General features: G+C 35.9%; 1 pseudogene across 1 annotated transcript in view; it reads left to right on the plus strand.

Moving 5' to 3' along the window:
• LOC143888442 (glutamine--fructose-6-phosphate aminotransferase [isomerizing] 1-like) overlaps nucleotides 1-21320 on the plus strand; it is a 51472-nt pseudogene that overhangs the window by 652 nt on the left and 29500 nt on the right. Inside the window, exons 2-4 of the transcript XR_013254597.1 lie at nucleotides 3902-4074; nucleotides 12834-12945; nucleotides 13106-13251. The product of XR_013254597.1 is annotated as a glutamine--fructose-6-phosphate aminotransferase [isomerizing] 1-like (transcript). The remainder of the gene's footprint in view (nucleotides 1-3901; nucleotides 4075-12833; nucleotides 12946-13105; nucleotides 13252-21320) is intronic.

The raw sequence follows: 21320 nt of genomic DNA on the forward strand, positions 1-21320 counted from the left end.
TAGTTTCTGTGTTTTTCTATTATGTTTTGTTGAATAACACGTATTAGGGGTAGTTTAGTCATTACTCGTTAGAGAGAGGGTATTGTAGTCATTGTACTCGGTTGCCCTACTTGGGCCTTCTATATACATCATTTTACATGGGAGCTCCCTAGTGGAGACTCTCCATTAAGGGTGTCAATTTTGGCTCGGGCTCGGAAGCTCGCTCGAGCTCGGCTCGAATCCTTAACGAGCCAAGCCCGAATTAGGCCAGGCTCGGCTCGGCTCAGCTCGTTAAGGCTCGTCATGTCAACATCATCTGCAAAAATGTACTGAGGGTGCGTATGTCATGTCAACATCATCTGCAAACTGAGGGTATCAAACGGTTGTGAAAATTCGGAAATTTATTTTTTCCAGTAATTGTCATAACTTTTAACCTTTTTTGGTATTTTTTTCTTAATTGTCATAACTTACTGCCTTTTTTTGGTAATTTTTCATTTTAAACTTTATAAATTCAGCTAATTTACTTTTTGTTTGTAATGATTACTTTTTTTTCTTATCTGCTTTTGCTAGCAACATTTGCCATGTGTGCGAAACTTTATAACGCAAGCTTGATAAACCCAAGCTCGATAAAGCTCGCGAGCCTGGCCGAGCCTGACCGAGCCGAGCCGAGCCCGAGCCGAGCTGAGCCTTTGAGCTTAACGAGCCGAGCCGAGCCTGGCCAAGCTCGGCTCGGCTCGGCTCGTTTACACCCCTACTCTCTATCCTTCACTCCTCTTCTTCTTCTTCCTCTCTTTTAACCTTAATCTCATTTCTAACATGGTATCAGAGCCAATGGGCTGATCCTTAAGAAGGAAAGAAGAAGAGTCTATCTCCCACCACGCCATTCACGCCTTCACAACATTTTTTTGTTCTCTCTATCTCGCATATCTTTATCTCTAAGTTTGTGTGTTGCGCAAACCAAATCCCTTGTTTTTTTTCTCCCTCAAATCTTGAAGCCCTCAAATATCTCTCTCGTAATCTCTCTTTCTTTCCTTGTCTGTAAAACCCATTTTTGAAGAAAATCACTCTCTTGCTCGTTTCCTTTTTGCCGAGACCACAAAATCTCCCTAAAATCTCACTATTTCTCTCTCATTTCGTCAAAACCCATTTCGTGTTTAACCCATTTTCCCTATGTCGTATATCTCAAAAAAAAAAAAAAAAAAAATCATGCATGTGTTACTTGTGTAAACCATTTTGGGTTCTCCTCCACACCAAAGCTCTCTTTATTTTCTCTTCTCTATAGCTTTTTGGCCTATGGCCTTTGTCTATCTCATCTCATCTTCAAGGTGCACCCCAAGTGTTTGATAAAATGTCTCAAAATGGGTTTTGTGCCTTGAAAGTCTTCTTTTTGTTTCAAGTTGAAGGCCTTCGGCCTCAACTTGAGGGGGAGTGTTGTCTTGTATTGTTTTTCTTGTTGTCTTATATTGTTTTTAGTTGTTCTTTTATTTTTTGTGTTGATGTCATCTCTTTCTTTACATTGTCATCTCTTTCTTTACATTGTCTTCTATGTATTATTTTCTATATCTTTTATGTAGTTCTTCAAGGCGTACACCAAGTGTTTGCTTAAATGTCTAAGAGAGGTGTAGTGCCTTGTTTGTCTTCGTCTCTTTATCTTCTCCAAGGCGCACACCAAGTGTTTGATGAAATGTTCGAGAGAGGTGTGGTGCCTTGATTGTCTTTTTTTTGTTGCAAGTTGAAGGCATTTGGCCTTTAACCTAAGGGGAAGTGTTCTCATGTAGTTCTTTGTGTCCTTTTTTTAGGGAGAGTGTTGTCTTTTTCTTAGTATTGTCTTCTTAAGAGGGAGTATTAGTGTTGTCTTAGTATTGTTTTCTTGGGGGAGTGTGGTTCTTTCTCTTGTGGTTGTGTCTTTTCTTGAGGGAGAGTGTTATCGTCTTCCTTTTACATTCTTCGTTCGTCCCCTTAGTGATTGTTATCGTCTTCCTTGTTGTCTTTTCTTGTCTTGTCATCTCCGGGCTCATGTAGTTTCGCACGAGGGGGAGTGTTGTTGTGCTCTTAGTCAGTCTCTGTCTTCTCGGCTTTATGCCTTATCTTCTCCGTCCTTTTCCGGGCGATGGTTTTCCCATTGTTGGTCGGCTCTTTTCAGGCGACGATGTTCATGCCGTCGACCTTGTCTCCAGATGATGGTGTCCCCATCATTGGTTGGTTATCTTCCTCTTCTTATCTTCAGGCAACGATGTTCATGCCGTCACCAGACGATGGTTTCCCCATTGCTGGTTGGTTATCCTCTTCCTATCTTCTTATCTTTTCGAGCGACGATGTTCATGCCGTCGACCTAGTCTCCAGATGATGGTTTCCCCATCATTGGTTAGTTATCGTTTTTCTCTATCCCTTCTCTCCAGGCGACTGTTTTCCCGCCGACCTTGTCTCCGATGGTTTCCCCATCGGTTGTTATCATCTTCACTTGGCGTTGTGCTGCTTCGCCAATGTTCGTTGTGCACACCTTTGGTGTGTCCCTTTTGCTTGCTGGATCGTAGATGTTCCTGCCATGGCGCCTCCATTGCTCGTGATTTGCGGATTTGTTCGCCGTGTTCTCATTCAGGGAGAGGCCCTGTTTGATCGCTCTCGTTGTTGTGCTACTTCAGGAGAGCTACTCTTTTTGATGGCCATTGATCTTGATGCTGTTTATTGTGTCCACTGCTGTCCTTTTCAGTATTATGCTTTCATTATGTAATCACCACACCAGATTGAGGAGTGTTATACGAAGCTGGATGTGTAAGCTTATTGTGCTTTTTTAGTTGTTGATGTAGTTCTTTGTAGCAAGCTGGAGCTTCATAGTATATACACTCCAGCTTGAGGGGGAGTGTTGAATAACATGTATTAGGGGTAGTTTAGTCATTACTTGTTAGAGAGAGGGTATTTGATGCAGGAGCATCCCCTAGGCATTTTACATCAGTCTTCATATCTCCTTAGGGTAGTTGCATTATTAGAATACCTATTGATTTTCTATCATTTTTAGTTGTCTTTAGTTTACATGTCAATTTCGCATTTAGTGTATGCCCTTAATGGTCTTTTCCATATTAAGGGTAGTTTAGGAAGTAACTTTGTATTAGGGCTGAGATATAAAGCCTCTTATTTTCTCTCATTTGCTTAGTTTTTGATGATTTGAGTTTTGATAGAGAATTTTCTCGTTTGAGAGAGAGCTTCACTCCTCTTGTATCTTCATCCCCTTCCTTGAGATAATGGAGTTGTAGGCTATGAAGGTAGCTTTTTCTGCCATTTCTCCCATCTACACTTGTTGAAAGTAAGAATTTCATTTCGCCGACTCCGCGCTTGATCCGATCTCGTGTGTCCCCACGCTCGAAGTAAGATCTAGCACTTATCCCTTAAAGAAAATCCAAAAAAAAAATTATAGATTTAATTTCAGCACGATCTAGAAATTACGCCTCCGATTGCGCTCTACATCAGTATTGTAGTCATTGTACTTGGTTGCCCTAGTTGGGCCTTATATATAGTTATATACATCATTTTACATGGGAGCTCCCTAGTGGAGATTCTCCATCCTTCACTCCTCTTCTTCTTCCTCTCTTCTAACCCTAATCTCATTTCTAACATGTTTCTTGTTTTTAGTCTTTGTTTTGGAATATTTTTGTATTTATTTTTATTTTTTGCTTTAGAGAGGCATTGGAGATTGACTGTGATTTAAGGATTTTTTCTTTTATTTTGTCTTCGTTAATTTTTTTTCCTTAGCCTGAAAAAAGAAGAAACAATTCATGAATGTTTGGAAAGAGTTACCTCAAATTATTGATTCCCAATATATAAATGAAAGGAAATGAGTCTTCGTGTTTCTTGTACTTACCTTTATTAATTTTTTTCCAAGAACTTGGAAGTTATGATGATTTTGAGGTTATTTTGTTGTTTACAGAGGCAGACTCGATGGATTTGAAATTGGAAGAATCATTCTCCGTTCACACTGGAATAGCTCATACTCGGTGGGCGACTCATGGGGTGCCTTCCCCAAGAAATAGTCACCCACAATCATCCGGTCCAGGGAATGAATTCCTTGTTGTTCACAATGGCATTATTACCAATTATGAGGTTCGTTTAATTGCTTCATTTTGCCTGTTATTTGGATATTGATTTGTATCTATTTCAAATTTTAGTAATACCTTGTTTGTAATTGTTGAGAATTTTATATTGTTTATATCCATCTTCATTAGTTTTTGGTGATTAATATTTTAATATTTTTGGGATATTGTTGCAATGTGGAGTTGTCGATACATGATTCTAGTACTTTGTTGCCATCCCTTTTCCTTGCATTTATTGTTTTTAAGAATAATGGATCAATTCTTTCCTTTTTTTTTTGTTAAATAGAGGTTTAGCCAAATATATATTTGAATTGGTAGCAGACAGATATTCTCAGAATGTCTATTATTTCCCTTGGTGTGACTATACTAAGTTATTTTAAGATTTTAAATTATTTGTGAAGTTGCTTAAGATGATTTTATTTCCATCACTTATGGAGAATTTTTTCCGGCCTTTTAATATGTTGTGGATTTCATTTTTCATTTTGGTCAACTGAAAATTCATCCATCAAAGTAGGAAGAGCAGAATATACTCATAATACGACGTGTCTGTAGAAAATCAACATCTGTAGAGGAGTTCTACATGCATAATTGTTCATCAAGGCCCTTGTTGGGTTGCATTGCCTATTCACTTCTCCATGAACATACGTTGAAGATATGGAACACCGTTGCTTGAGAATTTTTATGAATCCTGTCATGTATGTCTGCCACCTTCCACAATGGTGAGACTTTCTGTTTCTTTGGCATGTGCTTTTTGGTGTTTGGGTGTATAGATCTTTCTTTTTGGAATCCACAGACCGGGGGATCATAATATGATTTAATTGCCAATGACGAGCCTTCTTGTCCCCACCCTCTCTTTTGCAAAATCATCAGCTGACTCATTAGCCAACCTTTGTACATGCTCAAATATTGGAGCAACGACATCGCACACAAGTTTAAAACTTCCAACTCACTTGTCTCCATGGCCCAATTGAAAATTTCGACGCTTTGCTTAGAGGCAGGCAAATCAGTAGGCTATATTTTCCTCCACTACAAGTTTGCTAGGGATGTTTAGAGTCGCATCCTTAGAAAGTATGTTGTGTCATGGTTGTTTCTTGCTTGGATGGCTGGTTTATTGGACTACTAGTCCTTTGCGTCTCCGCTGACAAAACGATCGATTCTATGAAGAATGTTGTTGGCCGCGATATGAGTCTTATGGAAGGAGACAAATGCCGATATTTTCAAAATTTCTGTCAGAAGACTGCATTTCATCTTCATGAAGGCAAAATCTTGGCTGAATTCATTACTTTGGTTCAAGTTTACCTCTAGTACAGATCTTAGATGGTGTTGGAGGGAATCTGTGCTAGCAAGATGATGGAGACCATCCTAGCGCCTATATTCTAGTTGTAAGTGTCATTTATGTGTCTTTTAAGTCCCTTGGGTTATAGGAGGGGTACCACAATATTTTTCCACTCATATCAATTGGTTTCGTTAACTTATAAATGTTTAAAATGGGGCCCACATGTTTATTATGAAAATTTTAACCGATATAAGGATTTTAAGTCATTCGTAATTAATCGCTCAAGTTATTAAGTCACCACGAGGACCCACATTCCAACATAAGAGTTTTTGTATTTGTGGGTCTTGTAGTGGGTTAGTTTCCATGGTGAGTTAGGATAACCCAGCTGGTTTGAAGAGTCCTAGTTTACTTGTAGTAAGGAGAGTCCATGTAATTGGGTTTTATTCCAGTGAGGTGTTAATGGTTAAGTATAATAGGAGTCCTAATTAGACTAAACGTTATTTTGCAACAAAGATAAGATGTCTTTCTGTTTTTTATTATAAAAAGAAAAAAATTGTATAACTTGCATACTTCATAAATATTAAAGGCCTATTAGCCCAAAAACAGTTGAATATGAATAAAAATTGATGTTTTCTTTGTTGACAGGGTCCGATGTCTTTTTGAAATGTGGTGTGTCATATTAGGCTTAGTTTTAAAACTCCCTCGCGTCATTGTGGACTCCCACGGTTCGAATCCCTTTACCGTGGTCACATTCCTCCGTTTTGTGCTACAAAGCTAATAAAAACTCATGTGACTCTCTCGAGTTATGATCACGTCAACCGAGTACTCAGCCGCATCAACCGAGTACTTGACGCGTCGTGCCGAATCGACTAGGATTTTCTTCGACAGCGTTTTGACCCGCATCTGCGTTTTGAAACATTGATATTAGGTCGGTTTTCTATCCCTAGACTCCTCTTTGACTTTCTTTTCTCCTCTTCTCTGTTTCTTCTAGTCCCTCATTCTCTTCTCTTCGTTCTCCCCTTTCCTTCTTCACCCTTCTAGGTTGGGTTTATAAACTACCCTCTTCGGTTGGGCCCATAAACTGCTCTCCTCAGTTGGGTTCCTAAACCACTCCCTTTTATACTCATATAACTCCTCTTTCTTGAGCTTGATTATGTACTCTCTCTCTCTCTCTCTCTCTCTCTCTCTCTGGGTCATCATGGATTCACATCAAGTTGGTATCAAAAATGGATTTGGATTTGCGTCAATTTGGTATCAGAACCTTTAGGTTTACAGCAATTTAGAACTGGTGCCATATTCAAATATCTTATCAGAATCGCAGGGTCATCACAAGAAGATCTCTGGGCTTATGGGTTGTAATCAATAAACTATGAAGATTAGATATATACCAAGATTTTATGGATTTACTAAGCAACAATATCTTGATTAGGTAGGAGCATTGGAGTCATATTTATGGTACTATAATCTGGGGACAAACAAATGATTTACATTACGAGGATAACTTTGGCCCGGCGTGGCTTATATTGGTGGTTAACACTGAAACATAAACAACACAGTGGGAAAACCATTTTTCATTCGTTAGATTGGTACGAGGGAATTTTTGAAAAAAGTTTGCTCCAAAGACTTTTTAGAATGTAAAATACTACGAGCTACAATGATTTGAGAGGAGCAAGCCAAGAAAGTCAAAGCTCGTGTGATTAAAGTCCAAACTATCTGTTTGTCTAAGGTATCAAGAAAATTTACCGAATATACTAGGCCAACCAAGTGTACAAGAGACAAGTTACTTAAGCCATCTAGATCTAGGCTTGCGTGTGAGGATTGATAGCTCGGAAAGTATTCAACATCAAGTAATTGCCGAGAGCTTCTCTCATCAGCCAATGAAAATAGAGTGCGTGGCTCCCTCACGTTACTTCATGATTCAAAAAGCGGCAATCATCCTTCAGATTTGCTTCTGTCAAAAGTTAGTCCATGAACACTATCTGATGATAAAAGGGGTAACAACCGTCATCTAGGATGCCTGAGAGAGAAAAGTCGTTCGACATAGTCAGCGGGAGTTTCAAATCACTCCAATAAAGGCACTGATCGTAGTGTCTCGATCCCTGGTAAATTTTTTCTACTATATCTGAGTACACGAACTAGCGTCTACAGATCTAAGGAAACAAAGCAATTGGTGTTTATTGTTTGAAGATTGTGCAAGGATTAGAGCTGAAAAATGCCCACCAGTCATGCCGATCATTTTATTCGACGGAGGTGAATCTTTTCAAGCGAGAAAGTATGATGTGGATCATCCTATATTCTAATTTTAAGTGTCATTTAGGTGTATTTTTAGTCCCTTAGGTTATAGGAGGCGTACCCAAATCTTTTCTCATCAATATCACATAGTTTATTTAAGTTATATGTGTTTAAAATGGGGAGACATGTTTATTACGACAACTTTCAGTGATGAGGGCATTTATGTCATTTTTTTAATCGTAGGGATTTATGTCATTTTTAATCGATCACTTAAGTTATCAAGCCCCATTTTGCTTTGGATTTTGAGAACCGATTGTGAGTCCAATATTAATGATTGGGCTAAATACCTTTAAATTCGAGTCCAATAATTAGTTTTAGACTCACAATTGATTCTCAAAATCCAAAACAAACAGGCCCTAAGTAACCACAGGGCCCACATTCGAACATAGTAGTCCTTGTATTTGTGGGGCTTGAAGTGAGTTGGTTTTCATAATGAGTAAGGACTCCTAGTCGGTTTGAAAAGTCCTAGTTTACTTGTATTGAGAGGAGTTATTTAGTATATTTTGACCCATTTGTTCGCATCTTTTACTTGTTGGAAATTGTTATGCTTGTTGCTTGCTTCATATAGAATCCTTTCATTGATGGTTTATTTCTAAAGCTAGCCCTCATGATTTTCTATGATGAAATTTATTAAATCCGTCTGTTTATCTGTTTTGGGAATATGGTTTGATTATTTAACTGTGAAGTCTCCCCATGAGCTCCTAAAGGTCCCCATAGTTAATCCCCTGGTTTGCACCTGGAGTCCAAGCAATAAAACTTATATTTCAATAAGGAGTTAGCAGTTAAATATAATATCAGTTCCAATCAAACTAGAGAGTTGTTTTTCAATATGGATTAGGAGTTTGTTTTTTTAAAATTTTCATATGGATTGCATAGTCCCGCCCTAAAATTTGGTGGGGATACCCTACGCCATCAAAAAAATAAAATATGGGAGGCTGATTGGCCCTGAAAACAATTGAATATGATTACAATTGAATATGTTGATAGGAGGTGATGCCTTTTTTGATGTGTTGCTTCGAGTTAGGTCATGGAAGGCTTATTGGCCCTGAAAACAATGGAATATGATTACAAATTAATATTTTCTTATGTTGATAGGAGGTGATGCCCTTTTTGATGTGTTGCTTGAGTTAGGTCATGGAAGGCTTATTGACCCTGACAACAATTGAATATGAATACAAATTAATATTTTCTTATGTTGATAGGAGGTGATACCTTTTTTGATGTGTTGCTTCGAGTTAGGTCATGGAAGGCTTATTGGCCCTGAAAACAGTTGAATATGATACAAATTAATGTTTTCTTATGTTGATAGGAGGTGATACCTTTTTTGAAGTGTGATGCTTCGAGTTAGGTCAATTTTTTTTATCCCTAAACACCCTTTTCACTTCTTCATTTCTATTCTCTTCACTCTTTCTTCTTGTCCCTCTTTCTGTTTTCCCTTCTTTTTTCTTTCTTAATCCTTCACAATTGGATTAATAAACTGCCCCTCTTCAGTTGGGCTCTTAAACCTCTCCCCTCGGTTGTGTTCATATACCGATATCCTTTTCTCCGCCTATCACTTCTCTTTCTTGATCTTGATTATCTACTCCCTCTCTCTCTCTTGGTATTCATGGATTCACATCAATTTGATATTAGAGCTAGATTTGCATTAATTTGGTATCAGGGCTTATAGGTTTGCATCATAAATATAGGTTTGAGATGTAGCCTCCGAGGTGGATGCCCAAGACCCCGAATGGGTGAAGCTTAATTTTACGGGTCCAAGCAAGCATTTGTAACCTTGGTCCTCCTGTTGTTGGGAAAGTTTTGAGAGATAATTCTGCTCTTACGAAGTGGGCTTTCTCTGGTCCCATTGGGGTCAAGAGAAAGTGAGGGCACTATTTGCAGGGTATCAACTCAAAGAATAGAGGTTTGGGCAGACAGATAGCGGAAGGAGTCTCCTTCAACTTTTTTAGGTTGATGGATGGGAGCCGCTATCATCCGTGGAGGTCTGCAGATATGATCAAAGAGATTCAGGAGTGACTTGAGGGGTTTCTGGCTAGAATTTAGTATGTTAGGAGAATGACTAATAGTGATGCGGATGGACTGCTTGAGTCGGAGTCAATAAGGCTGAGCTTGAGATTTACAACTTCCTGCCAAATTAATATCTTTATCTTGTATTAATTTATTTTCTTTGTATTTGTAGTTTCTTTGCTTATTCTTTTTTGCTTACACCAACCAACTTAGTCATGGGTTTCCCCCCTTTCTTTCCTCATTAATAAAATGCTTCATCACTCAAAGAACTAGTGACTACGCTCATTGTTTTGAAAATCTTACGATTTACGATTTACGATTTGAACCTTATTATTTGTATGAATCTTCCGAGTTTTGATTGAATCTTACGATCTGATCATATATCGTAAGGTTCATAATTTCATTTGGTTCATGTTATTTATCCTAATTAAATTTTGTATAAAAGAAAATAGGATTTTCTGTTGAAAGACCTCATTTTCCCTTCTACGTCAGAAGAAGCCTTCAAAGCCGTCTCATGAGAAGGAAGAAGATATCAGAGGAGGAGTTCCAACTAATCTAACCAGTTGAAACTAGTCATGCACAGTGCACATGCTTGAGGGAATTACTTCCCCGAAAGAGGGTGACGATTATAATGAGGACAACATCAATGACTTGCTAGTTTTTTATAATTGATATTTTTCATTTGTTGTCTGGGACTTTGAGGATTGATATGAACTTGGGTCTTTTATTATTTTTAATATTACTATCTAACATGCATGGGTTTGGATGGAAAATAAAAATAGATGATTAGTATGGGACAATATTGTTAGAAAACGATTAATATTATGATATTGAATAACTAGTCGTGGTAATTTCTACTTAAATTAATGCTTTTTGGTGAAAAATAATTAATTACCTTTAATGGATTTAGATGAAAAATGAATAATTGGCTATTTTATTATTCTCTAATTTGTTTATATTTTTTAATATATACATATTACATATATATAAGTGAATCTTATGATTTACGATCTGATAGGATTCAATCTCTATTACGATTTACCATTCAATTTCGATTTTCAAAACATGGACTACCTTAATGCAATTGTTGCTTGTTACTTCATCTATTCTATTTATAAAATGAAACCCCTTCCTAACTTGAAGGGGGCAAATTAAAGTTGCTTTCTTGAGTTTTGTGTGGATGGGTGACTGTGTTGATGTGGGTGACAGACTCTCTCACACCGTAATAAATTCATAAAACCAAAAAATACATTTGATCTTTACCCTCTAACTATTTAAAATATGGAAAACACTGAATTAAAAAGCCCTAAAATTTGTCAATTATCGAAATCAATAAAAAACTTCACTTAAAAAAAGCAAAAAAAATTGTTACTTTGAGAATATTTTTGTTTTTAAGGTTTTATCCTGAGAAAGATAGAAAAATATCCCAATTTAACAAGAAAAAAGAAATAAAAAAGAAAAATATGACGTTTTCACATTTTTGCGTCCAAAAACAAAGAGAAAACCAGAATTTTAAAACAAAAATTTTAATAGCATAATTTTGACAAGATAAATAGAAAAATATTACAAATACAATTGAAAATAAAAATAAAAATGAAAACATGAAATTTGTATGTGTGTTGTGTATATTACTTTAAAGTTTATTTCAAAATAATGTAGAAATAATAAAAAAATAAAAACTAAAATTTAATAATGTAAGGAGATAATAAAAAATTTTCATATTTATTTTAGTATTATTGTATTAGGCAATTTTTCTGAATTTTCTATATGTATTTTGCAATGCTTTCGAAGGCGAGAACACGTGAGGTGCATAGAAGGTGAGAAGAGTGTTGTATGCTTCATGAATATTCCCTAACTTTTCAATATAAAAATTAAAAAATAAATAAAAATTATGATCCATACCAAAAATTATTAAAAATTCTATAAAAACTATATATGCTTCATTTTCAACAAAATATCATCATCCACCATTAATACACAAATCAAAATAAAGTATCCAACTATCATTTCAATGTTTCCAACCAAATAATACAAATAGATATCAGAGTGATTAACAAGTTCATAGACATCAAATATGCCCCCTTTTGACATCTCCCTCAATTTTCTTTGCAGATCTCTATGCTAAATCTTTCTTATCACCAATGTTTACACCCAATAGATCAAAAACGCCCTCATAGCCCTAAATATCTGTGAAAAAACTTTCAATGAGTCCATTTCAAAAGAAAAATAAAAAATTGAATGAGTGTAAAGAACTTGGTAAATTATTGATTTTAGCTCGCCTAGTGAATGAGTGCACAATCACAAACTAATCCACCGCCATTTGCTTCGTTTTGATGAAAGAAAACCATTTGAAGCGACAAATTTTGATTCTGTTGAACGAGTGAGAGCTCGCAAAAACAAGATCTAGGGAAAATCTCCTAAAACCTCAAAAATCTCTAAAAAACATCATTAGATCTTCGAATGGGTTTTATCAGACCTCACTTAACATTAACATTAGTAGATGTTTGGGTTAAGGGATGGCAGAAAAGGATGGAAATAAAAAATTGGGGAGGGGGGGGGGGAGGGGCGTGTTGTGTTCTGGATGTCAACTTGGCAGTTTTTTGTTGTGCTCGCAGTCTTGAAAGGTGTCAGCCTCAAGTGAAAGGCTTAAGCCTTGTGAATTCCTTCCCCCCACAGACTTACGTCTTTCTAGATTTAAGCCTTTTCCTTGACACCTTGAGGCTTTTTTAATGTCTTGCCTTAGAGACATACGGCTCTGGTGCGCCTTTGGAAGCAAATATATTGTGTTTTATAGTTCTTATATGCTGTATGTATAATTTGGATGCTATCATTTTTTAACCTTTGGATCTCGATGGATCTTTTTTTTTTTTTCTTTTTGGTTTTGTGCACCGGGCTTGCCTTTTTACTAGTAAAATCGAACTTTAACACATCTGTTAACTTTTTGTTAATCATCTTGAAAGTAAGGGCTTAGTTATGTTGCATGGCTGGTATGAGGATGAGTGTTGGAATCCAACATGGGTAATGAATGTTGGATTTGGCAAACCTCAATATTTTTTTAAAATTCACCCATATATTTTAATCTAGTTGGAATTCAACATGGGTAACGACTGTTGGATACATCCGTCAGTTTCAATTATTGTTGAGTTGAAATAGTAAAACAAGATATGGGCCTATACTATTTTCCTTATCATCAGGTTTTAAAGGAGACATTAATCCGACAAGGGTTCACCTTCGAATCAGATACAGACACAGAAGTGATTCCTAAGCTTGCAAAATTTGTATTTGATAAGGCAAATGATGGACTATGTAATCAATTTCATCTTAGAATTTAAATTTATCAGTGACAGATTGATTTATTAATTCTATTATACCAAATGGATTGTATTTATTGAGCTCTGACACACAATCACCGGAAGGTGCTTGCTTACTTTTCCTCACTTATTCAATTGGAATCTTTATTTTGCAGATAACCAGATTGTTACTTTTAGTCAAGTTGTGGTGGAAGTTATGAGGCATCTTGAAGGAGCATATGCACTCATATTCAAAAGCCCACATTATCCAAATGAGTTGGTTGCATGCAAACTTGGTAGTCCCTTGCTCTTGGGTGTCAAAGTAAGTTCTAACTTATTTTCTTTATTTGACAAAATGTGTGTCTGTAATGACTTGAGAGTTTCTATTGGTAAATCTTGCATAAAAAATAAATCTGTATAGCTATATGATGTTTCGGGGAATAAAGTTTTACCTCATGATACTCAATTCTCTTATAAATATGCATTTCACAATCATCCATTGAACAAAAATAACATGTGTTGTCGGTTTCTAAATCTTGCGTAAAAAATAAATCTGTATAGTTATATGATGGTTTGGGGAACAAAGTTTTACGTCATGATAATTAATTATCTTATAAATATGCATTTCACAATCATCCATTGAACAAAAATAATTTGTGTTGTAGCTTTCTTTTTTTTATCTTTTGCAAATCTAAGAAGCTTTTTTTCCTTTTTTACTTATCACACAGTCAATACTTTTTTTCTACATTTTTGGGCATATGGATCAGTCTTTCTGCTGTTGAACCTTCTTGTGTTCCTACTATGTTAATCCTTTACTACTAAAAGGGAAAACCATGTGAAAGTTCGTCTACTCCTTTTGTTAAAATTCCCTGCCCTTGCTTTGTTAATCTTCCCATCAGGTACAATATTGCAGGGGCATTTGCGTCATTTCACGCCTCTCGAGTTATGTGCAAAAATCTCGCCACCTGTATTGCTTTACCATGCCATGCGTTTTCATCCAAGGGAAGCGTTTCGTCTCAGTTTTTGACCTTTTAGCTCTGGTTTCTCCTGCCTCCCTCTCTCAGAAATCGGAAAGGTTCCAAAGGGTTTTATCCCGTCTGTTTGATAAAGCGGAGAAGAAGGGTTTTCGGGACTTCACTTTCCTTTGAGATATGTGATGCCGCATGGCTTGCGGAAGCCCCCTTGCAGGTCTATTTCTTATTGCAGGGTGCTTTCTACGATGATGACTTATGCCCTCAATGGCACAACTCAGATTGCTATCTTGATAAGTAATTATAATGGATTTTGTATGTTGTATTGTTTATGGTCCTCTATGTTTCAGTTGTCTCACATGGTTTTTTTTTTTTTTTTGTTATTCCTTAATTGATTCTCCCGCCATGATTTTGAACTTACCTCAAAGGAATTTGAAACAAGAATCAAAAGCAGCGATGCATCAATTGATGACTTTGTTTCACTATACAACTGTGAGTATTTCACCTATTACTAATTGACAAATGCTTTTCTTTCTATTTATAACATTAATGTGTACTATTGTGTCATGATGTATTGCATCTGAATCCATTATCAATTTAAAGAATCATTATCACTTCTTTCACATTCGTATTATTCGCATAGTTTGATTCTCCTTTTTTTATTGTCTTTTTCTTTTTGAAGACTGATTTTTGCAGCCTTAATGTTGTCATATGTACTCATGGTATAGTTCCTGTGAACAAAAGACCTTCAGAATGTAAGTTTTGTATACTTTGTATTGATATGTATCCCGCTTCTATTGATATGTATCCCTCTTCTTTTTTTTTTTGAAATAGCTATATGTATCCCTCTTCTAAAACACAAACAATGGAAAATTTAGACATTAATTTAGAGAAATTGGCAAGTTCTGTTGGGGTTCCACACGAAAGCAAATAGTTCAAATCAGAAGAATGAATGGGATGTGGATGGGTTATAAGGGAATGGGCACCCCCCTCTAAAGGCTAGCTTTAGGGGCGAGTTCTACCCGGTTAGATTCCCTACAAGTTTGGCCCCTGTCCATTTTTATATTGACAAATGCTACTCAGATAAATTGTCAATGTCTTCATACTCAATGATTAGATCAGTTTTGGAAGACCTGCTCCATGTCTTTTAGTAGAACTATCACATATATATTCTATGAATTCTTCAATTCATGGAATGGAGACAGATGGGAAGTGAACTATCAGGTTTTACATTGATATTCTGGTTTTAGTTCTGAAAATATTTTGGTTTGCCTATCTTGGGTAAAAATTATCAACCAAGTCGGATTTTTTATTATCTTACGCACATTGCTGTGAGGAATGCTAATATCATAAGTCCATGCATCCTTCTCATTCTCCTGGATCAACTGAACAGTGTGGTGATTGTTAGAGAAATTAAATAACCGCAAGTGCACGGATCGTGTAAATACGGGTCGAACTCAAGGAAGAGAAATCTAGTTGTCAATCCTATTCTTATACCGATTAGAATACTAGTTATGATATTATGTTGCCTGGCAAAATCTCAGGATTTCCGTGGACTTGACCTCGGAACCAACACTATATATAAGCGTATATTCTATTCAATCTAAGAATCAAATTCAACTAAGATCTTTTTGATTTAAAATCCTAATTTAGGCAAAGTGTACCAAATTTTAATGATCTCTATTGACTACTTATCTAATTTAATTAGAAAACCAAATTCTAAGGGCTTAAGTAAATTGGAAAATTGCAAAAGTAATTTGGAATATTGTAAAAACCTTAATTCAATATAAAAGAGTACTTAGGGTTAGAATCCACCGTGGGTTTGGATAAAATTGATTAATTAAAACAACTCTTGAATTGGGTTGAAAATTCGATTAACTAGTTAATAAGGAATAAGATCAAAGGGATGTCATTCCTTATAAGTAATTAATCAAATCCAGTCTCCAATTTATATTCATTATATAGAACTTTATATTTGTTAATCAACAATCATTCATACGAAAGGGGAAAGCCAATGGCATAAATGATTGGGATTTTCCAAACACAAAATCCTACATAATTTTTCAATTGAGTAGATTGATTGAATTATAAATATTTCTCCTTCCCCATGGCTTCAACTAAACCCTAAGTAATTAGGAATTAGTTACTCATGAAGAAGGGAAGAAAAACAAAAATAAACGAGATAGATGGGAGAAGAATTGCCATATAGAACTTGAAAGAAAATTAAACAAAAGCTAATTACTTCTTCACTAACTTGAATTGAAACAAAATTACATCAAATTGAACTTAAAATAAATAACAAAACTTAAATAGAACTTAGTCTTTTTCTCCTCCAACTTTGGCCAAATCCTCCTCTTCAAGCTTTAGTGTTACTTTGGATTGAACTGTGGATGATTGATCCTTGGTTGAGAGTAGAAAAGGAAAAGAGCATGAAAAAGAGCAAGAGAGAACAAGAAAACCTAAGAGAGAGAGAGCTTGAGAGTGGCAGAGAAGTAGAGAGTTTGAGCAAAAGCATAGTACAAAAGAGAAAATAATGTCTGTCTTCTCTCTTCCCTCCTTTTCTTATATATTTCACTTTTTCTTCTTTTTTTTCCAATATAACATGTTTCTCAAGAAAAACAATTTCCAAAAATTTGTTTCCAATAAAAAAAATTGTACTTTCCTCTCCCAAAATAATCGACCACTGTTGTTTCCCTTTTTTTTATTTTCTTTCTCTTGCTAACAACTTCCTCCAAAAATACTTTTGCAAGCAAGAAAAGCAAGTTCCCAATCAAATTGTAACCGACCCCACCTTTTTCAATATAACACATACCCCATAATAGAAGAAACATTTCCCACTAAAAATACTAAAGAGAGATGTTCAATAGCTTTTTATAAAGTGAAATACTAAAATGAATTCCAACTTGGTTTCCATGGTCAAACATGCAAAAGTAATAAACTTTCTAACTTTTGTAGACACCATGCATGTAATGATGACTACCCTTCTTAGACTCATGCCATTACGTGAATTGCTTTCCCCAAATTGGGCGTGAATTCAAAAAAAAATATGGCAAGTCACCATAAAATCCACTTTCTAAATTATAACAAATGCTTGCCTTTTCTTTCTATTTTAGTAATATTCCATTCTCTTTCTCTTTCTTACCATGCATGTACATGTAGGTGACTTTCCATTTCTCATCCGATCCATGCAAAGAAAAAAAAAGCAACAGATCTAAATTGTTTGTACTCATGCCATTCACGCCAATATGGGTGGCCGTATATGGTTGGGACCCACTCATATGTTGGACGAAAATTTCACTCCATATGATTTGAACCACACGTTGGATGATCTTAACCCTCCATTTACTGAGCTACAATTGTAAATGGGCTATTCTCAAGTGGTGATCCTAGCCATTCAATTGTTGGGCATAATGTCAATGTGCTACTCCCATTAGTGGTTGATCCCAACTGTCAATTTACTGGGCTATCAATATAAATAGGTGATGCCCAAAATCAGTTTCATTAGATGATCCAAGCAGTCCATCTAAAGGGCCAAAATGTGAGCAAATAACACCCATAATTAAAATGATCCAAACTGCACATTTGATTGATCTAAACCGTTCACTTGATTAGCCCTCAATATACATGGTAGTCCCTTCCAATCCACTCTCACAAACCGTCCAATTAATTGGCTGCACATAAATGGGCCATGCCCCGTTCAATTTCTAGATAAAATAATGGGCCCCATATAACGTTGGTCAAAGCTCACTTTCTATTGTATGAGAGAGATATTTGTGCACCATGGAACTATCCCAATGGTCCATCTATGGGCTGCTAGATAAATAGGATTGTGCCTTTCAAATCACTCCAAAGAACAATCTAGACCGTACAAACGATGGTCCACAATAAGAATTCTAGAAAATTAGTGGGTGGGGTCCTTCTATCAAGCTTGGCCGAACATTAAACAAGTGGGTTGTGTCCCACCAATCAAATGCATGATCTAATCTGAGCCATCCATTTTATAGCTCGCCATTTAAATTGGTTTCACCCTTAAAATGATTTTCCAAGGCTTATTCGAAACGACCAATTGGTGGGCCATAAGATGATCTGAATTCTTCAAATGATGGGTATTGTGGTAAATGAGTTGTGCTCCCATTTTCTTAGCTCTATTTTCCGTGAAAATCCATAAATAACCCTGAAACATCAGAAACACACAAAATACCTTAGTAGCACCGCGTTAAATGAGAAAAATGCGTGTTTCCTACCACTACCATTCACACATAAATGTGTTCATCAGTGATCAAGGATCTTCATCTTCTCAGCCACGGTCCTTCACCACAACAGGCGTATATTCTATATGTTTGATCTGCATATTTCAATAACTAAACTTTATGGAATAATGCCTGAGAAAGCCTTTCTTTTGTTGAAGGGCTAGGATCATATGCATCATTTGTAGATCATAAGGTTTGGATATAACAGCTGGATCCAATCCATGTCCATTGGATCCCAATCCTAATGTGCGAAATTATTTTGTACCGTGTCCCAGGCACAACCACAAAAATTTATAGAGCATCCTAGATTTGAGTGAATGGTGTCAATGTACGGAAATACGCTTTAAATTTCCATTTATTTTTGGCTATTTTCATAATATTTAAAAATCTTACCCCCTAACACCAAACAACATTTTAGTTTCCTTCTGTTCGTTAAGGAGGAATCCTATAAATACCCAGATAATTTCCTATGCCCTGTGGATTCAATTTTTTTTCCATTACATTTTAAACCGTCATCCCAACAAATTTTAGGATACATAACCAATTTCTAGGGGGTCAAGACTCAAGACATCCTTATTTTGTGTCATCGTGGCAGCCATCAATGTTCTTAACTTTTGTGTTTTTATCTTTTATGTATCTTTCACAGGCTTTTCCCTTTTAGTAGTAAAGCATTTGACAATAATATTTATCATGTTCATTAATAAATTCATTTGGAGATTGCATTAAATTCATCCATTGCCATTTTTTTTATGGTAGGATGAAAATGTGGCAGAATTGCTACAGGAAATGGCGATAGGAGGATATTTCATCAATTTGGATTCTCTTCATCGTTACCTCCACCTCCATTGCCAATCTTCGTAAGCTTCTTTACGTAAGCTTCTTTATTGTTTTTACTATTTTATCTTGGGAAAATTGCAATATTTTAAATGAAAGCTCAACTTCCCATTACTTTGGGTCACTTAGCAATATTTATTTGCCAATATTAGTAGACATTGAATTATGACAGATCGATCCTTTAGGGTTTCACATAAAATACTTATGTGCTCAATATATGGCTGTTTAATAGAGACTTTACAATTGATTGAACTTTTTTAAGAGAAACTTTACCGGTCAAAAAGTTTTTTTAAAATATCCAATTGGGATAAAAGACTGTTATTTCTTTGATATGTTGCAAACACCATCAACATGAAAGGTGGCAAGCCAGGATCGAAGGGGTAGAATGGAACAAAGATCTCTACTTGGGCACTTTCATTTAGTTCAAGACAACCATTTAACCAAGTAAAAATCTCACATGAGGCACAGTAAAATATCTCTCCTGAATCCTCTAAAATAAAAAATCATGTGATACATTCTAAACTGCATCAGATTAAAATGAAAACATGCATGTTTATTTTCTAATCTCAAATTAGTGTATTTTTGTAGGCACCCAGGAAGCAGCAGCAGAGACTTAAGACATTGCTGCCATAAAATTCCGAGGCCTAAATGCGGTGAGTAGATTTCAATAATTAATTTCTTTAATTTCGTGTTTTATAGCCTCAATTACCATTATTCTCTGATAGTTATGTACTTATGTTTCTTGCTAATGGAATCCTTTTTGGGAAACAATCTCAACTTTGTTTCCTCGTGGGAGCTCCAAATTTAGAGGCATTACTTTGCATAAATATGACAGGTGTGAGGCTATAATGAGGCAGTTCTTGTGGAAAAGTACTCCTCTATTTTATGTGAATCCTAAATTTATGTGAATCGTTATTTTCCTTTTTTTTGGCTGCATTATGTTCAGCTCATTAATTTTTGGGAAATGTTATCAGCACTACTATATTTTGATGAGGGCACTCCTTACTTCATTATTTTCCTTTTTTTTTTGTTTGTTTTATTCTTATGGAGAAAATAATGTCATTTTAGGAAAGGATGTCCAGAATGAGGTGGAAAATTCATTTACTCGGAATTGTAATAATCTTGGATTCAATGTGATGGAAAAAATGCAGTCACTTTTTAGGTCTGGTTTGTTTTGGATTTTGATAACAAATTGTGAGTCGAAAACTGATTATTGGATTCAATGTGAAGCCATCGGTATACTGACTGTTGGGGGATTAAGGCATGCTTCCAAAGCCTTTGTATGTAGGCAAGAGGCCCCATTGTGTCCCATTAAAAGAAAAGTGTCATCTGTCATGCCCTCTTCATATTTCCTAAATTATTTTTGAGTTTCTAAAAATTAGAACTGCTGTCTCTTGAGACAGAAGTAGCTCAGGTAATAAAAATCTGAAAAAAAAAAGAGTGTAATTTGTAAACACCATACTTTTCTGCAAGATTTTATACTGTGGATGCGCATGTAAGTCGGTATCGGTAGTACCGCCCTTGAGATTTCATCCAACAGCAGCGCGCTTTTTAAGATTCTGCTGCTCGATCAGATATCAAGGGCGGTACCTCTGTAGTACCATGAATACTGACTTAAATGCACATTCACCATATAATTTCTCCTCTTCTGCTTGCTGCTCTTTATCCTTTAATCTATTATCCATTCATCATCATAAGTACTCTTCCATCTATTTTAAGGATCAAACTTCCATTACATCTCTGGGTAATGAGAAACTCTAATTTATCAGCTAATTAGATTCCCCTTGGAGTTTGGGAATCCAATTGTGTTCTGTGTAACTTCAAGTTGGAGAATCATTCCAAGTTTTCTTGTAGATCTTGATTTGACAAAGAACAAATAACGAGCTATTGTTATCCTCCATTTTTTATAGGCACTTGATTTCGTTCCTACATAACACAGCTCTGAGTGGTCTCCCATATTCCTTGGCAGCTATGATGACACTTGACTTTTCTGGGCAAGCTCTATCACTGCCCATTGGGTGGCTTGCATGATTTGGTAAAGCCTGTTCCTTCATCTTGCTGTACCTTTCTCATTGTTCTGGCTGATTGGTTTTTCGAAATGCTATAAGAGGTTCCAAATGACGAAAAAATGCTATATTTTTATTTCATATTCACAAGAAATATGAAATTGAAGTATCAGAACTAATTGGGTTAAGTTTTCAATTTTTTTTTAATACATTTTGATGGCCACGATTAATGTAATTGGCTCTTTTCTGCCTGCTAATCAGTTACCAAACTCATCTAATTCCAAAACCCTTCGGCGTGGGAGTTCAAGTGTTATTATGTTTGGTGGTTAT

Source organism: Tasmannia lanceolata, unplaced genomic scaffold (genome assembly GCF_043159265.1).
Source record: "Tasmannia lanceolata isolate RefF3 unplaced genomic scaffold, GAP_Taslan_0.1 ptg000012l, whole genome shotgun sequence".
Classification (NCBI taxonomy): Eukaryota; Viridiplantae; Streptophyta; class Magnoliopsida; order Canellales; family Winteraceae; genus Tasmannia; species Tasmannia lanceolata.